The 24,003-nt window shown below is 34.5% G+C and overlaps 1 protein-coding gene across 1 annotated transcript in view; it reads left to right on the top strand.

Annotated features, from left to right (window-relative positions):
* The window catches only part of ZNF804A (zinc finger protein 804A), a 152,566-nt gene that overhangs the window by 34,647 nt on the left and 93,916 nt on the right, over positions 1-24,003 (top strand). The window lies entirely within an intron of this gene.

Genomic DNA, 24,003 nt, shown 5'->3' with positions numbered 1-24,003 from the left:
GGAGGGCTTTTTATTTGTTTTGGTTTGGTGGGTAGTTGGCTTTTATCAGTGTGTACTACAGCATTCACTTTTTTTTATTTGTTTAGGGTCAAATCCTTGGCCATGTTCATGGACCACCAAGAGACCCAGAAATAAGAGGTTTGTGCCATTTCTGCATACCGTTCAGTGTTAGGGGGGCTCTAGGCACCTATTCCATGCTCAGGTCCTATGACAGCGGACATCCTATAAATTTATTTTTAGCCTATATTATGGTTGCTCATAACAGCCAGGTGAGGAGCTGGTATTAACATGGTTTGTGATTCGTTGGACATTCCCTCAAGGCTTCTCTGAAGGATTGCTATGAAGAAACCTCTCTTTATCTCTCTCTTCTGCCTGTCCTTGTTTTTCCTTAATCTAAACCTCTGGTGTTTTGCCCTGATGTGTTGGGGTGCATGATGGGAACGTGCAACTTTTCTGTCATGTGTAATACATAATAACATGATTCGTGGAAATTAGGCTCTAGTGACTTGTGCACAGTTCCCTTGCTCTGACCAAAATTTAGTCAGTCTGTTAACTCATCACTGTGAGCACACAGCTTTATCATCTTCACACTGAAGTAAATTTTCATCTTCCCTATTGTTATGCTGGTGTGTATTAAATATAATAGTATATATTGTATGTGTATGTATCTTTTGAAACAGCACAGAAATGAATGTTTTGGTGAGGCTTTGGGAAACTGCGTAATCTCTATAGTGATATTAGAGGTTTTATTCTGTGAGTCAAATGAAGTGTKAAATCCCAGCTTTCCTCCAAAAGGTATTAATTTGTCCAAGGGTAGATTGAAAGACTGGTTTTCTGTTTAAAATATGGGAAGAGMTGATTTGAGTTTTGTGCACACAGTACACAATTGTTTTAAAAAATGTGTTACTACTGATAAGTGTTTTATCACATTAGTGGGTAACTTAAACCAGGTTTCTTGGTTTGCCTAAAATACTACACCAGTTGTACTTACTGTTTTACTTTCTGCTATTATTGTGATAATGAAATCCTCTTGACTGAGATATTTGAATATGTTACATAAAACTGTAGATTCAACATGCTTTCCAAAAATGTTACAGTAAATGTTACACAAAACAATATCAATGCAAAAAAAGAGTTTGCAAAATGCTTAGGAAAACCTAGCAGTCTAGTTTAATTTTCCAAGATACTTGATGATACAAAAATCAATAAGCTTGTGTATTTTTCTCAATGAATAAATACAATAAATACTTATCAATAGAAAGGCAGATCAAATTTTGAGTTATTATTTTTTTTTAAAGAGTCTCTTACAAATGGTACCTGAAAGGTGGGAGCAAGGGTGGTGGGGGAAATGGGAAAAATGTTTATTTTCAGTGAGAAATAATTGTATCTTTTTGTGTAGTTTTTCTCATAATACATCACTTGTTGCTTAAAAAAAATCTTTCACTCCTTTTATTTTTTTGTAATAATGTTTCTACTTACAGCAAAAGTAATTTTAGTATTCAAAACATCAGCATGCTGTCACTTTAGTTAAACAGTTTTTGGTTTCTCTTAATGCCAACATGGTAAACTTCATGCCAACATGGTAAACTTCTAGACCAGTAGTTCAGAAAATATTTTTTTTGTTTGGTAAATTCTGTGATGCTTTGACTTACACAATTAAAGCTCCTAACTTATAGAATTTATTCTTTTTCTCTTGGCAAAGAGTGATTTACTAAGCCCTGATTCTAGAATACTGAAGTCAATAATAGTTTCACTGCTGGTCTCAGAGGAAGAAGATCTTTGTTTATTAGTTAAGCTGTGCAGTAGAGCAGTATGGGCTTCACAGGGGAAATGCACTTCGAAGTTGTCTTAACAACTGTATATAACCTTCACTCTTAAGATTCTTTATTGTGTGTTTTATCGATACGAAACTTTAACTAAAGAGACCTTTGGTTCTCATGCATCCACAATGCGTTAGTTTAATTTCTCTTTTAGATAATTTAACAGTTCTTGTTGACAAAGACGAAGGGAATCTTATCTCAGTTCCTTGAATTGACAACTATAAGGTCTCAAGAACGGTGTAGAGAGAGGAAGTTAGTAATGAACTATCAATGTGTTTTCCGTATGGACGTTAAAGCTCTTGGACATTTTGGAGTGCCAGCTCTTATCAAATATATCTTTGGTTAAGGAAAGATCACTGCTAAGACATAAAAGAAAAATACTTTCAGTGTCACAGCTGGACTAAGTAAGTCTGCTTTTTTTTTGCCCTGTAACTTAACGGAAACTTTTCTGAATGTTAGATAGTCCATACAGGTTCTTATAAGCATTCAATTATATATGTTATATAAGTGGCATTCAATACCAGCAGTGAAAAGGATGCATCTCTGGATCAGTTTACCCTGTACAGCAATAAACCCAGTGTGAAGCAGTCACCTCCATCAGGCTGAACTTTATATACCAAACAGATAATACATAGTGCTTGAACTCTACACTGTTGACATCTTTTTTTTTTTTTTTTTTTTTTAAGTGCTATATTAAAAGGAAGAAAAGAGGAGGGACCATGTATAGAAAGGAATCAGAGAGAACGTACAAGACTAGCAACTGTTCTGTTAACCTTTGCAAGGGGAAAAGTATCAATTTCCCTTCCATTTGAATTAAAAGAACGTAGCAAGAAGGTTTCTGCGTGGCGGGGCAGTTAATGTGTTGTAGTTTTGTAAACTTGGTTGTTGGATAAGACAGAAGGATGCCTAGAATTCGAACCAGGCAAATATTTGTGAAGTTTGTGTACAGTGGATTTGGTATGGATGACTGTCTCATTTGCAGGGCCTAGAATGATATGTGGATAGCTGGCTGTGTGGATAGTTGACATAGGATGATCTTTGGCACAGTACAGTTGTGGCCTGACCGATTAGGGTGTGTTGACAAATTTAGTAGTTCCAACAATTCTTTAAATTTCATTTGCAAACTTCTGACYTTTTAAGTTTATTTCTGTGAGCTATTGTGTTAATAAGTCACACAGTGTTTAAGATGTATTTAACTGGTATGAGTAAATAAAATCATTAACATTAAAATATAATTTTTAAAAACTCATTAGTTAGCTCTGAATTTAATTTAATTTATATTGAAATCCAAGTTTCTTTTTTGTACAGTAATAAACTGATCTCCTTCATTCACTTCTGTATGTAGGCAATTTAAAACACTATGAAGTATAAGAACAGTTGCTTTAAAGTCGCAATAATTGGAAAAAAGTGTGAAACATGAATTTAAGGGAAAAACTTAAAATAATTTGAAAACAGAAGGACAGAGGAGGTTAGAAAGATTACTGTTATTACCATTACATATTCTTTCAGTAACTTCCAGGAATAATGTGATCAAAATAGTTAACTCTTCTAGCCATGATAGTGTGCACTGGTTTAATTCACTGTAAAGCAAAGAAGTTAATCTTACTTTTTTACAGTAAAATATTCATAGTGAAATAATTCTTTCATTCTAGAAGTTTTCCAAGAGTTTTGTAAGGGATTTAATTATCCAAGTATCTGTAACAATATGTCAGTGTAGTCTGTAAAGTGACATTTGAAATTTAAGTATAAAAAAAAAAAGGCAGTATCTTTCTCAGTATTGCTTCCTCCTAAATGATGGTAACTTTATCACCATGAAGAGTCACCTCTATCACCTATAATATTAGTCATGCTGGTTTCGCTCTGCTGAGCTACTTACTTCTACTGAACTTCTTATCTCGTCTTTCATGCTTTCTTGTACTCTCTTTACAAACAAAATACTATTCTTCTCATATTTTCTGAAATAAAATAGAAATAAGCTTTCTGTACTTGGTTGTAAAGGCATATGGTCAAGTTTTATTTCAATATTGTTATTCCAATATTTGTATTTAATATAATATAGACATAGGTGCTGTGTTGTAGTAACAAATAATTAAATAACATACTAATAGCATGTTTGTAGCAGTCTACTGAAGCTTCTGACCATGTAAAACTATTTTATGCTTCAAAGAAGACTTTTGTCTTTAGAAAGGGTGTTTGATTTCTCTGGCTTAGTGACTTACTTGAATGCAGGAGATCTGGATTCAACTCATTAATTTCTTTTTCACCTTGAGCAGAAACCTTTGAAAAATTTAGGCATGAACACCATTAATGTCTGTGAAAAATCTTAGATTGCGCCTTGCTTCAACTGTTTGTAAGACAGAGATTAAGAGAAACATTGTTTCTCTGCATATTCTTTTCTGACTTGCGTGTTTGGAAAAGAACTGTTTGTGGCATGCTGGTATAGAGATTAGTGGAATAGAACCACAGCTTTCATCTAGTGGCTTCAGGTGCTAATCCAATATGTCCTATGTGCATTAACGTGCTTACTGCAATAATATTTTCTGTGGTTAAGCATTTTTTCAAAATATTAGATAYAGTGTAAAATAATAGAAGAAGAAATTAGAAAGCTCAATAACTATTTTTTTTCAGTCAGAAGATTTGTCAGTAGTCTAAAGGGTATGTTCTAACAGATCTTGCATTTTGAGCAGCTATTGCAAAATATATCTGAGTGACTGCACATAAATATATACTGATAAGCAAGATTTTTCCATATTTTAACTCTAGTTATTTTTATTTCAAAGCTATCAAAATAAATTGGAAAGTAAGAATGAATGTGCCAAATTTATCTTAAACACTTAAATTTTAGGAATCTGGAAAATGATTCTTTTTGAGTGGAAATGCACTCAAACCAATGACGTTTATTATTTGTTCTTTTTTAAATTTATAGTGTTGCAGTACTAAATTGGTCCTGGAGAAAATACTTGTGCAGTGCAGGCTCTCATGTTGAGAGTGAGTAGAAGGCTACAATTCAAGAATCAATTCATTCTTTACTCCCCCTGGCCTCAACTTTCTACAGTGGACAGATTGCTTGCCTCAGGCAAGAGGTGCCATTTACCCTACTCTTTGCAAACAGTCATCTTTTTCTGTGCTTGTAGATAACTCTTCTCTGGCAAGCTTTCCCTCGTTGCAGAGATTCTTGGCAGCAGAGGTTTCCTTGTCTGTCTTGTTCAGATATTTCCTGTGAACTTTGTTCCCTTTCTCACTGAGGTGATAAAAAGCAGATCCACTCAGGGTGTCCAGATAGCCATGATGAAAAAAAGTCAACGCTTATGATACTCACAAGTCATAATAGATGTACTGGATTTCTGCAGAAAGTAGAGCTGAGGAAAATGATTGAATTATGCATTACATTTATGTTCCTCAGAGTTACTTTTGTCCCACACCAGGGAAAAGTTTTAAATTTTACTTTTTCCTTTTCTCCAAATGATTTTCTTTTTAAATATATGATTCTGATAGGCTTGCTGAAAGCTAAATATTTTGATGTTTTCAAAATATAAATGTTGGGGTTGCTGTACAACTGTTAGAGCGTTTCATGTAGAGCTATGCTTTCCCACCATGGTGTATTTTCTCCATCATAGTAGCACATTCCGGTGACTCAAACAGGCAAGCTAATTCTCCATTAGTATTTCTGGACCTGCAACTCCTGGTTGCRTGAGTTTAGCAGTATATAGCTAAAAAAAAGATATGGAAATCTTTAATGGAAGTATGACTTCTCCAGGGGAACCCACCCATCGAAAAGAGTAGAACTGAAAGAGCTGTTGTAAGGCATTGGAAGATAGGAAGATGCTCTTAAGCATTTCATTCAAAAAAAAAAAAAAACACAAAAACTATATTTCTTATTGAAGGTTTCCATTTTAACACAAAGCAAAAGGAGAAAAAACATAGAATTGTCTAATTAGATATTATGGAGAAATCATTTTCTGTCATTTTCATAGAGAATTCTGTAATGGTTCTAGTATGTCTTCCAAGAGGGAATTTGGTTTTGACTCAGTTATTCTGTATGTATTCTGCTTAGGGGATCTTTTGGTCTATATTTTGCAAAATCTTCTGATCTTGCTTTGCAGGTAGCAGGTTTTATTTTTATTTTTTTTTAAACAAATTACTGTCTTGGTAAGAGAATTTAAAATTTACCTACCTATTTTTGGTGTAAAATCCTATGTATCAAAGAGATTCAAACAATGGATTAGTATAAACCCTCCTGTAAGCAGTCTAGGTAATTTAGTGAAGAAAACAATAGTCTTAAGAGTGTTTTTTTTGGGGGGGGATTATAATATATCATTGGTAATAGCCTTATTAACAGTCTAATTAAACAGACTGGAAGATGTGAATTGCTAAATTATGAAACTGTTTTCACAATTCTAATCCACTTTTTTCAAGCCCCCACTAGCTAGAGGTTCTGCCAGAGATAGTCGTCTAATAATAGTTAATTCAACACAAGGATCAATTCAGTTATAGATTAGTGTAGCACTCAGGATAAAAAAAAATAAATTTTCCAAAACCATACRCACCAAAGCAGTGTTTAATACAAATTGCATCGAATGTTTTACAGATTTGCATGACTTGTTTGTAATCTCATGGTCAAACTAAGATAATGAGATCTAGACACATGGATTTAAGCTAGGCACAAATAACATGATGTCAATAAATGCTTTAGTGTGCCTTACTGTAACATATGGAGCTCTTCTACATTTTGCAGCTTCAATCCCTGATAAATGAGATTAAAAAAAAATGAAGAGTTTATCAAAGAAAGAGTGCTTAATTTATTTTATTGGGTAAAGTCTTTCTTGGGTGATTACTCTCTCAGTAAAACACTGTAGTCAGCACTGCAGTGGCACAGGCATCTGTCACTCAAACAGATGTCATCTCATAAACCTGAAAGCATAACTCCTTTTTTCATTCTGAATGGATAAAGGAATTCTTCAGGTTGATCTACGTGGTGAAATTTAAGTGACAGATGTTTATGCTCAACACACTTAATGGAGTAAGAGTAGTTSTGAAAGAGTACTGCTTCTTTCAGTAGCAGTTCTGTCTCAAGTATTGTAACTACCTTATTACAGTGTATGCATACAACTATATATGCAGAGAATGTATGGCTTTATGAGGAATTAAAATTGTAAGGATATAGGATAAGCTTAAGTTGCTGTGTGTGCAGTAGACAGCCTTGGAAAAAGAGAAATATAGCAAGATTTCATAATTTGATTCTTACCAACCTCTGTTATAAAACAAGATGAAATCAATGGAAACAATAGATTTTCTAAAAACTCTAGAGGGTGAATGGTATAAGAACAGGCTCAAGACTCAACTCAAACTATWGTTAACAAGGCTCTTTCAACAAAACAACTTTTTTCTTTCCTGTAAAGATTTCCGTAGCTAATGCAAAACTAAACTTTTGCCAAGTTTTTGAGATTTTTCATCAGTCGACTCTGGAGGAGGCATTTGCTGAAGAATGTTAATAATTGCATACACAGACCGCAGAGGGAGAAGACCCCTCATTTGAAGAACTGGACTCTTCCAACCATTTCTTTGTTTTGGTCAATCTAATACTGCCATGATGCTAACTCTCAGGCAGATGCATGAAGTTACTGTTCACACATACCTTAGCGTAGGGAAGGGAATGAGGCTTCTCAATGAGCTAAATTCAGCATTGGATTTGCTTTAGGATGAGTGCATTAACTGAACCATCTTACTTCCCCTAGTAAAGAAACATGCTAGAAGACATGTCCTAAAGACTGCTGTGTTTTCACTATCATTACAGCCTTTGGTAGCTGTTTTAATTTCTGTGCATACATTGTTAAAGTTAGCATTTGTTAGGCAAACATACAGAGTCTCTAAAACATTCTCTTTGGGTAGGTAATCTCTATCTAACTCGTCCTTTCTGAGTTTATTTCTCTCTCCTTTGGCATGCTTCAGAACATTAATCTTCAAGTTCATGATTCTCCTGATCTCCAGCACTGTGTCATCTCTGCTGTTGAGTAYAGGGGTCCACAACAGCAGTCTGTATGTTGAGAAAGCCATTTATAGAGTGTTGTTGTATTCGTGTAGCTGATGCACTTTGGATACTGCTGCRTAGTGACACTTTTGTTGGAACTGTTTCCTTGGGCTTTCTAGCTAACTCAGTGATCTACAGTTTGCCTTCCTCCTGCAAAGTATAAAGACCTGTATTCATTTGGCTATAAATCTGGCTAGTCTGATATTTTATCTCCACAGATCTGTGTCAGCTGGGGAAGAGTGTGTGTGGAGAAGACTTTTGCAATACTTCTACAGAATACTCTTCCAGCCTCCATTTCTATGGATTTCCTGGGCCRGAATCCCTTGTTTAATCTTTATGTAATAGCCCTTGACTTTTTTTTTTCTTGCCCGTTCCCCTTTATTTTCTAATTGCTTTTAAGGGTATGAAATTCTTCATAACCTTACAGTACTAACAGCATTCTGTGACAGTTCTACAACTAACTTGGATACTGTCCCAAAATGGTCTTCAAAAGCTGCTGATTTTATCCCACAYTGACTAGTTCTCCTACTGAGAGAAACTAAACAGTAGTTTACTTTTCAGCAGTCTCTCTGTAACATTTCATAATATGCAAAGTCATTAAAAAAGACTCCTGAAGATGCTGAGATTGATATTTAATTAAAAATTTGGAGTTTCTTGAACATCTTGATCTTTATATGTAAACTTCTTGCAGGTTTTTCTCCAAATACTCTTTCTTAAGTAATACAGAAGACCAAACTTTTCTTCCGTGATTATGTAATAGATGAATAGTGTAAGCTGTATTTTGGCAATGACTTTCTTTTCCCCCTCCCTTGATTCTGAGTTAATTTCAGAAAAAAAGTTCTGAAAATGAATTGGAAATGTAATCTTGCATTCATTTGCATTGTATGAAGCATTGCCCTGAGAATTTTTACTGGCAATTTTGTCTACAAATGAAAGAGAACATGATTCCTAGTTTAAAAGGGACAACACAGTTTCTGTAGGAATATAGTTGTATTTACTATGTAAACATGTATTAAATATGGTTGCCGTGACTCCAATAAGAAGATTACTTCTCTAAGTGCTAAAAACTGAATACTAGTGTTTAAGCATCTGTGCTTTAGCCTGCAAATAATCAATGTTTTTGTTTGTTTATTTCTTTATTTTTACATTGTTGGCCTTAATCTTTCAGTACTTTAATTTCTTGTCAGAAAAGTGGAGCTAGCATAACACCTCAGAGAGATGATTTGAGAGTTAATGCATTAGTGATAATCACTATAGAAAAGCTACTGAGGAAATTAAGTGCTCAGTCCAGTACTTTTTTTTTAACATTATGTACAAGTAGGCTCTGAAAATACACACCTTTTAAGTCTAAGTCTCAATGTTTACTTTGTATTGTCATTGATTTAATGATCTGCCAGGTTTCTACTAGCAGGGACTGTAGCAAATTCAGTTTCAGTCCTAGTTGTGAATTGCTCCCGTCTTCAAGGGAGAGGCTCTCACATGACTCTTCTTTCATCTTGTAGCTCATAGACRAGTTGGGTATTTGGTCCATGAAGAGTTTCCCATAATTTGGTATCTTTTTATTTCTTCTATGGTTTCTCTCCCCACACTTTCACCTAATTAYTAACACCAACGCCAGGTGTGTGTGTGTCTTATTAACTATATTTAGTAAGTAGTTTGAAATAAAGCATAGTGTGCAGAAGAAAAGTTACAAGTGGTGTAGTGCTGGAGAACAGAGGCCCTGAGCGGTACACAGCCAGATGTTGTAATGAATGAACACARTGTTCATTCTTGTGTGTTTTAACTTCTCATTGCAGGAACCTGATCTTTGCGTAGGTCTGTGTATGTGCTTCAACCCAAACTATTTCATAATGGAGTTGCATGAGTGGCCCAACTTTGAGCCGAGTTTAGTCTTTGTCCAAAAACAGCTACTTTATTCAAAAATACTTTGTGCATTTTTTTTCTTACAGAATTATCAGAAAATAAATAGAGGTCATGTGCACACACCACCTGCAAAAGCTAATGTCGTGTGAAATTTCTTGATAACTGTATACGTAGGAAACAAAGAAATAGAGATCACTAAGCCAGTCTTGGAATGCATGCAGTCCTAACTGATCGCTAACAGATGCCCAGATCATATGTATGCATGGTATTTATGGGTACGTACTCATGCCTTGTTTGATTATRGATTATTTAGGTATTGAGCACCAGTTTAGARTGATGAAAAAGCGTCTTTCACAGCCAAGTAGCCAATGACTGTTTTCTGTTTTTCACTCTTTCCTGAAGGTCATGGGCCACACATGGCTTAGAAAAACAGCATTGTCAGGAGTGAACCTGTGACTATCTTAACAGTTTGCCCTTTTTTCTAACTGTAAGGCTGAGATTCCAATACCCTCTGCTTTGCTCTCACTAGGATCAGTGGTTTTTATAACACACACTTTTCTGACACTAGTACTGAGCAACCTGAATGTAAAGTAAGCATCTTTGTTCTGGGATTTTGGATTGAATGGGGAGTGGGAAGTCTGGTGCTGTTTTCCAGCTGTTTGCTGTTGAGCTTCCAGGTTGTGAGAGTTTTTGGTTTTGTTCAGACATTGGATTAATCTTTTTGCAGACTTCTGGCATAACTAACTTAAAATTTGCCTCAGCTAGGTGCTATTATTTGACCATTGTAAATATTCTCCAGTGTTTCTTGAGAGCATACTAACTATTATGATGCCCCAAAATGTGCCTCTCTAATGAGAGGAGGAAAGTCAGTCCCTCTGCTAAATTTATTGTCATATTCTATGAAGCTTGACAGAAAAATGAGAAGCCTGATTGCGGAAGAGTCCTCTTTTCTTATCTCTGAGAACCTCTGGCAACATGTCACTATGCTAGTTTCTCTGTTTTTGCAAGCAGGCAAAATGACCTTCTGATCTTCCCTGTGTTGTTTATGCCAAAGGTAAGACTTCTCAATTTTTCACACCAATTTTATCCCTAATTTCTTTTCTGCACCTTMAGTATTCCCTGTTTTATAATGACCTCTAACATCAGCTATTATATTTGAACCATCTCTTTAGCAACTGAGGAAAGATCATAATTATAAAGAACCAGAAAGCCTTCATATCAACAACAAATTTTGACTTGAGCCTCTTCTGGTTTTCATTATCCTCATTGTATTTCTTAATATTTCTTCTGAATTTCACACATTTAAATATGAAGATTCTTTTAGATACATATCTGTAAGCTGATTTTCATGGTAGATGACTGTGCAGAGTCCCCCAAATTTGCATAGCTTGTCATCTTCTGTGAATGTTAAATACCAAGACACAAACGCTGATAGGAATGATAGCAAGACAAACTGCTCACAGATAGTAGATATGTATAAATTATATTTTAGAAGTTTCATTCTGCTTAAAATATCATGTTTGTGGTGGTGATTTTATTTTTTTTACTTTATATATGGAATTCTTGCTTATATGGGTTTATTTACTGTAAATATATGATAACCATAAACATATTGGAAAGTATGATGAATCAAATTACTTATTTAGAATATTGCAGAGCATAGTAGGATATTCTAGAGCATCTAATACATCTTTCAGGTAGAACAAGGACTAACAACTTGGAATGATTCTGTTGATAAGAAATGCTGATTATAAATCCCTTAATAACTGTACTGGATCAACAATTTTGTCAAAGCCTAGGCAAGGGAAAGTAAAAAATTAATAATATTTAAAAAATACTATAAATGAAGAAAATCTGTTTTGGCATCATATATAAAATGACACTTCCCTAAGTAAGTGTTTTGATATAATTGAATGTCAGAGAAGTTAACTGTGGCCTTTTCTTAAAATTCAGTTACTTAGATTTGCATCCCTCTTCCACTATTCTTTTTATACRTAGTTAGGCAAGTAGAAAGTACAGTGTAGGGAATTCATTATAAAGGTCATGTCTAAGTTTTTTTTTTTTTAATATCTTTTATCCATTCTGAGGTCATAAAAATAAGAAAATTAAACTTTTGTTAATCTAATTCATGTCATGAACTGCATTTGCTCTATTCCCTCTTTGCTGCTTCACTAAGACATCTGGATCTCAATTGAATTGTTGCTGCAAAACAAAGTCGCAGGATTATGCATCAGCCAATGTTCACAGCTATGCCTTGGGAAAAGGAAGTATATTATTGCTGACATTTAAGTATTAAACCTTCAAAATAATAATTCTCATATAGATTTATTTTCTAAAAATGGATCTTTTCTCTATCAAATATTTGTATTCAGATTATTTTAAAAGATTATGTAAAATCATTTGGGAAAATGCCATTTGTTCACTCTGTCATTTTTCATTTCTTCCTGTTTTCTCTTAATATGATAGGGCTTTCCTAATTTGTCTCCCCTCCCCCAGCTGCAAAAAATAATTTTTCAATAGCCTTGTCTGGCCTCTGGCTGACCTTTTATACGGTCACTGTGTATAGGTTCCTGAGGGATTGCTTCCGTGTCTGTTGTGCGATTGTGCTCCTGATGGCATAGTGGAGTAGTTAACTCTCTGTGCAGTTTTTCCTTTTGACTACCAATATAGGTCTTTGTTACAATTTTCTTAAGATGTGTTTGGGTCTCAGAAGCAGCTGTTCTCAACTGGATAGGAGAAGATTTTCTGATTTGAAAAAAAGTATATCAGTGAGRCTTGTTAATGTAGATGACTATAGTGTGAAGCTTGCATGAAGACYACCTTCATTAGTCTAACATCTCCAAACTTGATAGTCTCCTAATGGTTACCTTTATAATTTAGCTTGACTTTTACTTTAGCTTGACAGTGTTTACCAGTTTACTAGGGTTTACTGCTTGCCTTTGGTGATTCAGTGTAACGTGGAGCTTCTGTTGTTTTAATTTTTTTTTAATACTGTGGATGATAAAGCGTACAAGTGCTTATATTCTTCCCTTTATGAGAAACACAGGCAACTTTTATTATTCAACACAGAAAAACAGACCGCAAGCATTTCAAAAGTTATTGTTTCAAGCTGCTGCAAATAACGACAAGACTGATTGTAGTGGCTGCCATGCTGCAGTACCCTGCTTTTATTGAATGATTACAAGTAATGTTATTTTAAAATAGCTAACAGTAAACTTTTGCTTTTAAAATAGTCCCTATTCTAACATCCTCTTACTGCATAATCTGTCTTCAATTGTTTTCRGTCCTAACTAAGAAGAAACTTTAGCTCTCAGTTGTAATAAGCAGTAAGGCCTGGCAGAAAGCTTGACTGTAGACAACAATTATGTGCTGGTCAGTTAATCATGCTAAAGTGCAGGACAGGAAAAAGTAGTGTGTAAAACCAACACTTGAGAATTTAGAAGAGGAAAACTGAGAATCCAAAATAGTTTCACTAAGTAAGACAGTTTTTTACAAATCAAAAACTAGGGGAGAGATTAAAATTCACCCTGGCCTGACCCAAATGCTGTCTGTTTGCTACCAAACTGAACATATATATGGTGAGCACTGGGACTATTGGGATTCCATTCTTTTTTCTSTCATCCTTTGGGGACATCCTTATTCCTTCCTAGTGTCCCCTGAGGCAAGCATATACCTCTTTCCTACCCACTCTCCTTTTGCCAACTGAACTGAAGTGCACAGTAGCTCTGCTGTGCTCTAGCATTTTACTGAAAGGAGAAGCGTGGCCAAACTGAGTGCGTGAGAACAGCTTCTTTATCTCCACACTGGTGGCACAAAGCAGCTGTCCAGGTTGCTCTTGACCAGGTATGGGGAGGGATCGGTTAGTGCTCATACAGAGCACGGCCAGTCCCCAGGGAAGGGAGCACAAGACTGATACTTTGAAGTTGAYCATTTGAGTTTGAACTTGGTAAGTGCATTTAACATGAGGATGTGCTTGAATGATAAATGGTGGTTTATTGAGGCAAATGAGGCTATCACAATGACTGTTACAATACCTGATATTTTTWAAAAAAAGTAGTACACAGATAGCTTAGTATGACGAAACTGTGGGACCCAAATCTTCTCTGAGAATATTGAAATTATAAATCCAGTAACAACTAAATTCAGGCTACAAAGAACATATATCCCTAGTTCAGCTTTACAGCAGGTTGCTTCCAAGACAGAGAATCATGCACAGTCCCTACAGGGGATATAGCACGTATACCCCATCTTTCTTACACATGTCCTGTCATGTAGTAGTAGTCAGGCAAGATGGAGGTACCCAAAGGCCCCATTCCAGTAGCACAAAACAGAGTAAAACAAAATTCTTAACTTTTTGCTGTCTGTGAATATCATTCCATGTTCTGAAACATTTTTTAAACTTTTCAAGTTTGAACAGACTTTTCAAGGTACCCTGCTAGTGTCTAACTAGTGCTGGGTTTTCAAATGTTGTATCTCATCCATAATATCATTCTCTAGTGTTTTGTAAAATGGCTTCAGCATCTAGGACACTTTTGCCATGTGGATGGGTGCCAGTAAATCTCTTAACAGAGAAATGAAGGCTGCATATGGGAAGGGACTGAGCTTTAACAAGATAGGCCTGACTTAATAGCATGTAGTGGGGGGAAAAAAAATCACCCAGTCACAGTCATCATCTGCATACAAATTCAAATTATACTGCTTTGCTGTGAAATCCAGTTCTTTGTGCAGGAATGGTGAAAGTAAATTAGAATAATTATTAATCATGTGTGATCTGTCCACTCACTCCTTTGGAAAAAAAATTATCCCCTGCTTAAATTCAAATTGGTTGCTTTGCAACAAAATAAGACATTAATCTTAAAACTTCCAAAAGTGTCTTTAAGTACCTTCAAATTTTCATGTTTTGGCTGCTTTGGCTGTGTGCCTTTTTTTCTAAGGAGGAGGGGGGGGATTGCAAATCTTTAATGCTAAAGTTCCAAAAAAGTTTGTTACAAGCCTGTTCTAGTTGTCTGTGAAATAAATATTTGCTGAGAAATAAATATTTGCTGAGGGTTGATCCGTTTCATGAATGATAAGTGTTAAGTTGAAACTTACTCTGTAGGTACAAGAATACTACAGTTTTTCTTCYCAGATAATTTTACCAATGCATCAATGTTTCTATCCTCAAATACTTTATTTTTGAGCTGCTCAATTTCTGTTTCTTTTTTAGCCTATGTATTTTCTCAAAGCAAATATTTAATTATTATTTATGTAGATAATCTCTGAAATTTCGAAGTACCTACCACAGTCTATGTCAGATAATGTTTGTAGTATTAGAAAAAACAATATTGTGCTCCTTTGATTGTTGGGGTATATTTTTAATCTGGTAGGTTATGAGAACAGATTGTGACCTTTGTCTGAATGTAACCATCATGATAAACTATCTAATGCAGCCAAAATGCACAGAAGACAGGTCTGGTGTCAAACTCTGTATAAAGTAAAAGTTATTTCTTCCTTTATCCTAGAGTGTGTTGTGCACTSTCAATATATCCCCTTTGGAAAAGGTCAGAACTTGAACTTGTTCGGTATGTTAATTTGCCATTGGACGGCAAATTAACTAGTATTAAAATCCAGCATACTTCATTAATATAGGGTAAAATCTTCTTGGTGTACTACTTTTTTGAATTCTAAGAACATTAATTCACCTGGAAAAAAAATGCATAATATTTCAATATGCCTTTTTCAGCTGTGAGTGCATAAATAACATTCAAAGTTAATATTTTTATAAACARACATAATTCAGAAAACTTGTAATCAGTGTTTCAAACCTATTGCTTTTAATATARTGTGCCAAATTTCTCTTGGTGCATTGAATTAAAGCRCTCTAGTAAAATTTGTACCAGAGAAGAATTTAGTCTGTTCTGACATATACAGATTATAGAGTAATTTCCAGATAGTGTAGTAAACATTGCAGTATGCTTTACTGCTGCATGCCAGGACAAAATACACATGTTGGAAGAATGCAGGCTTTCAGTTTGTATGTCTTGCACACATGGGTGTGAGTATATAGGAGTCTTTTTAATTAACATTTTGATGATTCAGTAATTAAAATTTAAATAACAATGTAGATCATTTGTGATAGGGATTAAARGAGTTAATGGCTGTATTTGCTTTCAGAGATGCATGTGCCTTCTATCAAAATAAATTAGTCTCTCAGGCTTCTGAGGAGAGTATTAGACCTAACATCATCTTAATATATTCTAAAGCTGTGTGTCTGAGAGAAGTGAATTAAAGGCTTTTAAATTTCTAATTACTTCAGATGTAATTAATTTCCTCTTTAAGAAAAAAATAAAGTTAGATAGGAGAATGTTTCAGAAGGCAGAGAGAATGTGAAAGAGGATAACTTACACTGAAAGAGCTATTGCAAAGCACTGCATTAATGATTTTATTTTGTACATGGCAATTAGTCATAGCAGAATACACTTTACGGATACCAATTTGGCACTTAATTTTTATAGGAGAAACAACTTAGTCTTTTATTATGGTGAGACTTCTAATATCCTTAGAACTAGTGCCATGTGTTTGRATTCACTGAAGATTTTCAGCGATACTTGGAGAGCTTCATCACAGATGCTAGCCTACTACTACATGCCCACAAGAATCTGTTCAGCCCTACTGTGTATACAAGGAGATGCAACTACACAGCAGAAATAATTCATGACAGTGCAACTAAACCATGAAAGGATTATTTTGAATTGCCATTGCAGTAAGTTTATAGCTTGTGACATCTGATTCTGGTTTTGTGGCAGGCCTCAGGATTTATCAGCAGTACYTTATCTCCCCTTTGTTTCTTGCAATAAGGTTAGAAAATTCACAGCTTCAGACTTCTGCCTGCATTGCTGGCACCAAATGTTCATTTTACTGAATTTCCCATAGATACCTGTATTTACTCACAAGTTGGTGACTAATCAACTTTGACCAATTAAGAGCACACTAAAACTAATAAATGTAAATTTTGTAAGAAATGCACTCTGCTGCTGCATCAATTCGTGAAGATTTATCTGCTGGAATGTCTTCTACCTTTTAGAGCATCCTTTTATGAAAAAGGAAGGTGAAGAAACTTGATTATGGGAACCAGTTACTCTAGTTTTACAGTAATAACTTCCCCAAAACAAATTCAACTTTGTAAGGTTTTTAACCTTTGTGTGTTATAAAAACATGGACTATAAAGGCTAATTTCTTACTCTCTGTTCTAGTTATGTGAAGTGAATTAAGTTTACTCAATTAAACTGAAAATGAAGGTTCATGGAACCAAATTTGCAGCACAGCCTTTTCTATCATCCAGAAWTACAAAAGCTTCTTTCTGTCCACTGCTCTGAGTATGCAGGAATATCTACTTTGAGCTGCCTGATTGTGGAAGAGATTCATAAAACTAGGTGTTCTTCATCAGCATTGGCAATGTCTTCCAGGCTGGACATACTTGAGGAAATAGTAGACCTCTGCATGGATAGTCCATTTTTTAAGCTTATGGCTATTCYGCTGCAGGATGCTAATGAAGAAACACTTTCAATGCTGCTGCTAACAGTTCTATTCTGCTGTTCTGTGTGATCAGCYGTTTTTCAAAAAGTTTCTCTTTAGTTGTTGGAATTAAGATATGTTAACAATTCTTTATTTTTGTGCTGTCTTTAATATTCTTTTTTACGTAAAGATACTTTATCACCCCATCTATAGATATTTACYGTAGAAGAGAACTTCAGAGAATTAACTGCTGATTCTGATGAGCATGTAGGAAATGTACATGAAATGTGATGTTCTCAGTGGCTTCTAATTTCATGAAATTTCATGGGATGGCAAAAAGAACGTCTTGATACCAAGTCAGTTCTTTGTAAAGTTTCAGTCAGAACCCTTAATTATAAAGTGACTTGAGCTTCCCAATGAAAAAAATACAGCARTTATTTTTATATGGACAAAATAAATTATTTCCACTTACCTTTCTTTGCAAACCTAGTTCTATACAGCTCTCAAAACTCTTTCTGCTGAAACTTCCAATAACATTTCCTCTATCCTAAGCACCAACTAGAAGAAGAGAGAAATATCAAGAATGAAGTTTGTCAAMGTTGTGAAAAATGGAAGAATAACATAAATAAAGGAAAGTATTAGGGAAACTAAACAGGTGTTTCCAGCTAGCTTTTGCTATGAGATATTTTGCTGTTTTCCAGATGGATAATTTATTCACTTACCTGACATTCACCTAGATTTGCATATTCAGAGCCTAAAYATCCTAGTCAAGAATGACAGGACATTTCTCACTCAAAATTCGTGCTTTGGAAAAGAATTTGTCTTGAATAAAATGTTCTGCTTTATGAAAATGGAGATATCTTATTTGAAGTTCTCTGAGTTTTTCTCTCCTTTGTATTCAGTCTTGCATTTCTTGTTACAGACTTTTCCTTTCAAACTACCTTGTTCTTATTCATGTTTATGTTGCTGTCCAGAGCTACTAGAAAAAAGTTCGCAGAAACCACAAGTCACTAGARTAAAGCAAGGTTCATCTCTAGTGTTTTTTATTTAGCTAAGTGTAAGTGACAGTGTTTATAATTTTGCTTCCAGTAAAACAAAACTAAAGCTTTAAAGCAGTAAGGATAAAAGTATAAAATATAAAACTAATGAAGGTTGCATAGACTTGTTTTTCTTTGCAATATTACATTTTCATTCTCACTCACTGAAGCAAAATGTTAAAAGGGGAAAAGGCCATTTAATAACCTTCTTGCCACTGTAAGTATGTATGTGTAAGTATATCCTTGTGCAATATGAAGAGGTAAAATAATTGTTAAAGCTATTAAGTCAACAGAATACTCAGCTGGTATAAATAATGATTTCTCTAGTGACCTCAGAGGAATTTTGCTGCTTTTGGCAGGCTGGGAACCTGATCAAGAGATTCTGATCTTTTTACTCATACAAAGTAGTAATTTGCTCATTTTGGAATGAGGGATCACTCCATCCAAGTTAAAGGATTGGAATCTGGTATAATCATAAGCACTCTAGTACTAAACTATTTAGATCTACAAAATGTTTATTTTACAATGTGTTGATGAGGTGTGGAAGTAATGTGTTTTACTGTCTTATACATAGGGAATTGAGGTACAAAAATCTCTAAGAAAAATTGGTCACCGTAATAAACAGCATTTCRGAGTCCAGCTTCCAGATGTCTTGTCATCTGTTACCCAATCACCCAAGTCAATCCTCTAGGCCTTAGAGTTAAGTTTCTCAATTGRGATTCCTAAGAAATAGAGGCATACCTAAGCTGAAATCCGTATGAATTACTGGAGAGAGGGTTTTTTATATACAGGCACCCTCCAGGAAAAGAATAAACTGATCCAAAGACTCTCACATCCTGGTGTACCATGTGAGAAGAGACAGCAGCRTTTTATGAAACCTCTGATGTGGCAGTGTATCAAAATAACTGCTGAAGTGATTATCAGCAGAGGGATGGGGAGAAGAATGTATAGTGTCCAGAAACAGAATTCAAGGTATCTGGAAAACATTACCAACTAAGTTAGGAAGTGGTCTTTAAGGCTCCTTGGTGATAATTCGTGTTTACCATTTCATCTTGTCGTTTTTGTGCAGAATAAGCATTAGTTTTGCAGAACARCAATATAAACTAAAGAAAAGTGACACTTCCTAGAAAGAAGCCCAGTCACTACCATTGTGGGCCAAATAATCAACATGTTTTTAACCTGAGAATGAGTAGAAGTGCGAATGTAAACATTTGGCCCTTTATTGCGTCCCAGTATCATTTAGCGGTCAATGGATCTTTCTTTTATGGGTAGATATGTGTGTGAAGCATGTCTTGCAAGATATGCATAGCTTTTTGATAGCTATTTGTAGCTTAAAAAAWTATTTCTTAAAAATTTATTTCAAAAATCCCTACTCTAATAGTTATTTTATGAAATATCTAATTTATGATGGAAGAGTTGAGATGTAATGGAGAAAGGAAGTGTGAGCATCACTTGTGGAAAAGGTAAATTTACTTTGTCCCTTTTGATGCAGAAATAGAAATAAAATCCAATAAACTTATTGCAACTTTATTTTAGGACTATAATGTAAATTACCAAGATACTAGGTTGGTTGGCAGAGTCAGGCATTATGATTGTGTAAGTGAAGGTAAGGTGAGTGGTATAATATGGCTGAAAAGAGTGGTAAGTACAGAAAGGAACCGGAACAGCATTAAACCAGGTTTATTCTGTGAATCTAGAAAGAGGTCAACTCTATGAAGAACTGAGGAAAAATAAAATGACTCTGGGACAGTGCGGAAAAACGTCAGGCACTCAAGTCTACTTTTCATGGAACTATTCCAAGTGATCCTCTGCAGCCAAAGAGAAACTGCTAACCATGCATTTTATCTTGAAAACTAGAAAGTAAGCCAATTACTAAATGACTGGAATAGCCGCAGTGAAATGAGACTTGATAGAATATAGCTCCAAGAGTGAATGTGTATCACATACTGAAGATCTTAGATACGACTTTCAAATGGAGACGCCCATCTTCCACGCTCATGCCAAACTTTCAAATAGCCTTGGTAGGCTGTATGATAAGCCCATGTGACTGAGGTAGAATACGCTAGTTTGAAATATGAGGAGCCAGAGGAGGGCCATTTTGATTTTKTTTCTTTTCTTTTTGTTTTTTTAAAACAGTGAGAATCCTGGATTCTTACAAACTGCAAGTAAATATTGGATATCAGAATCAGCCCATTAGAGGATTTTTGCATAGTCAGTCACTTTGAATTCAGTTCTTAAATGTTATGGAGTATACAATACATTGTAGTAAAAAAGAATTAGAATATTGCTGATACTGCAAAGAAATAGGTCTGTATTTATATATATTTAGTAATTTCAGTTTATTTTGGAAAGATATTGTGTATGGTTAAATATATGAAAGATCTTAATTGCACTGGCAGTCTTCTGATAGCTTTTAATGTGAAGTGTAAAATTTACAAGTATTACTTTATATAATGTTGTATTATACTATTAACATTGCTAACATTGTTAGAGTTGCTCAAAGACTCATATAGAAAGTTTTTATTCTCTTTAGAAAAAGAGCAATTAATTTCTTTGTGTTGAATGAAGTAAGGACATCTGCAAATTATAGTTCTGGTATATAATTATATGTTTTGAGTAAAGAACTGAATACTATTAGAAATTTAATCTATGTTAGGGATAAATATATCATCGTAGTCCTGCAAATAAGCAGACTTTTGTTACTATTATTTTAATTGCATGCAATTGAACTGTTTCTTCATTTGTAATTTTTTAAATCTCTCTGTATAGCTTGAAGTGAAAATAGGAGGAGGGAAAAAAAAACTTGGATGGCTGCTTTGCTGAGGCAATATTTCAGAGTTTGCTGATCTCCTTATAGGAGATCGACTTGAAAATTCAACAAATGTTATTAAATTTATTGATAATAAAGTTGAGGCTTATCCAAAATTCTATATACCAAGTGTCTACCTTCTCTCTCATTTAAGTAAGTTAAGTATCCCATGATGATGTGTTAAGCAGCTTTCACAAATAAGGCTACAGTGAGTCTTTTCTTGCTGAGAGTTTCATGTCTGAAAAGTCCAGTTAACCTCAGCAGAACTTCTCTTGAACTCAAGCTAYTTATGTATATGCCAAGAGCTTCATGACTGGATCCCATGAATCAAATCCTTCCATCTCTACTAAGGTCAGTTACTACAGTTTCTAAAACTGACACTGGAACAGGATGCACATCACATACACTGGTTAATAGTTAAAATATATGAACTCTGCAAAGGCAGCATTAGTAGAGAAAATAATTCTTGCATATATTGTTTATTACATTATTAGAATATACTAAGAGGCCCTGTGAGGATAAAGTGTGTGTCTTTTTCATTTTAATTTCTAGTGCACTGGCATTCATCTTTAATCTTTCTATATACAAGTGCCAGATATATTTTAGTCTGGATGACTGAGCTTCTATCTCCCTGAAACTATTAGTGCCAAATTTTTTCTTGCCTCTTTACAGCTTCTAAAAACAAAATTACAGGTATCAACACTGATGTTAGCTTTTAGGAGTTATAGTAGCTCATAAGCGTGGGTTTTCTGCTCCAGTTTCCATTCAATAATGGATTTTATTATTCATCATCATTTTAAATAGATGATGATCTTCAGATATTATTGAACTGGTCTTCTGTGGTATTACCCACACATATATAGCACACCTAGGTATGCTACATATTGTTTTTTGCCAGCAGAAATACCAGAGCATTGTGTGCATGTGCACATGCGTGTGTGTGTAAAGACTCAATAGTACTAAAAAGGTAGCCTATTCTTGAACTTSGAACAACACAAAGGGTTTGAAACTCAGTTTATCTTGAATTACTTATAATGTGGAATGGCAGGAGACAGTGCTGCAGAAGTGATAAGCCAGAGCAAAAATTAATGTGGTATCTCTTTGTCTATACCTCTGCATTTCTAAGGATTAGACAGAATTTGACWACAGACTAAAGATGGTTTTATTCTTTGAGAACTGAAATTTCCTTCATCTGCATTGTATTTCTGGAGCTGGTATCCATGGAAATTCACAAAAGATGATTTAGGAGCTAAGCTTAAAAATGTCTGTGAGCATTCTTATTCTAACATGTATTGCAATATTACTTTCCAAGTTCATTTATAGAAATAAACTGTTATAAGCAGTGTATTAAAATCTTTTTCTCTAATTCATAGAGAACATTCATCTTCACTACAGTGGAGAAATCCCTATGGATTTGGTTCAATTTGTATAACAACTCTGAAATCCAAWTTTTTTGGATACATCTGAATCTTTTTGTAAGGTAAAATGAAACATGAGTGGGGTTTAGGCAAACTTCAGTGGCCAAGGATGATGATTTAACCTTTACTGGTCTTTCAGTTACTGGAAGATCATTCAATAAATTTGATAAATGTTATCAAATTTACTACTAACAATATTTAAAGTTCTGAGCATATTCAAAATCATGTGTACTATATATTCATTATCTGGAAAAAAGAAAATGCAGGATGAATACTTCATAGTGTTACTTGAATTTAAAAACCTTTGGTATTTTAGAGTCATAATTATGAGCCAAAGTCAAAGACTTTCAAATTGTGATTTATTAAGTCATTATTTCCCCAAGACCACCACCACCTTTTGAAAGGTAGTTTATCTGTTTTTTGCTTGGAGGCTTTATAAGCCTTTGCTCTGTTCTGGCACATTTCTGAGAGTGTTCTTTAGCCCAGTTCAACAACTTTTCAAACAATTTGTCTGTTTGATCAATGGGTGCATGTTGTCCTGAAGTTGCATTTATTCTCTATTTGAATTTTCATTTGGTACAGGAAGTAAAAGGTGTGTCTCTCTCTTCTGATTATTAGTGTCTCAGCCACAGACTTGCTCCTTCATCTCAGTTTTGTTTAATCCCAAGCTCCTTTAGGACCTGATTTGAAGAATTAGCAGTCTGAGAAATAAACTAATAAACCTCCAGCATTATTCTTGACTGAGATACTTCTTTGCTAAATACATCATGTTAATTTGATTATTTCAGATAAAATCTAGTGTAGTATAAATGAAACCTGTGATTTCTCCTATTACTTGTACTTCTAATGTACATTAAAATTAACTTTAATTTAGTGATACCTCAAGCTTTGAGCAGAGTTGTATATTAGTGTAAAGTTGATCAATAAAATACTGAAATTCTTAGACACACTAGAAGGAACAGATGTATATTTCAAGACTGCAGTAGGTCATCTGTAACCCTTTGAAGTTGTTTTGGTGCATTTGGATGGGTTGTATACCTTACAGTATTTTCTGTATATTTTGAAATAAATCTTGTGACTGACTATTGCAAACCCAATAACCTCTTTCAGTTTTAATCCTTCCATCAAATCTAGAAAGGTATGGATTTCCCTTTTAACCGAAGAACTCAATACTTCATCATTTTTCTCTCACTTTTTCTTTATTAATATTTTTGCCTTCTCTGTTTTTATAGTCTGTCATCTAAAATTCTTGAGGTGAAGCTGTCCATTTTGCTCATTTAATAGTATTTCAAAAATCCTGGGAAAATTCAGTTCTGATTTACAGTCCATTAAGGAAGCCGATGGTCTAGATTTTGATTTCAGTGGCTTAACTGTTTGTTAAAAATAGATGAATTTGGAGTTTACAGCTATGACACCGAGTTCAAAAATGGTTCTTTTGGGATAGCTGATAAGTAATGAAAGTGAATCAGTATTTCACTCTGAAGGATTTAAATTCATATTTACATATTATAGAAACTAAATTGCCAAAATAGAC

Source organism: Rhea americana, unplaced genomic scaffold (assembly GCF_003343005.1).
Source record: "Rhea americana isolate MKP2758 unplaced genomic scaffold, rheAme1 scaffold_12, whole genome shotgun sequence".
NCBI classification, from domain to species: domain Eukaryota; kingdom Metazoa; phylum Chordata; class Aves; order Rheiformes; family Rheidae; genus Rhea; species Rhea americana.
Note: the sequence above shows the minus strand (reverse complement) of the source record. Positions and strands in the feature narration are given on the sequence as shown.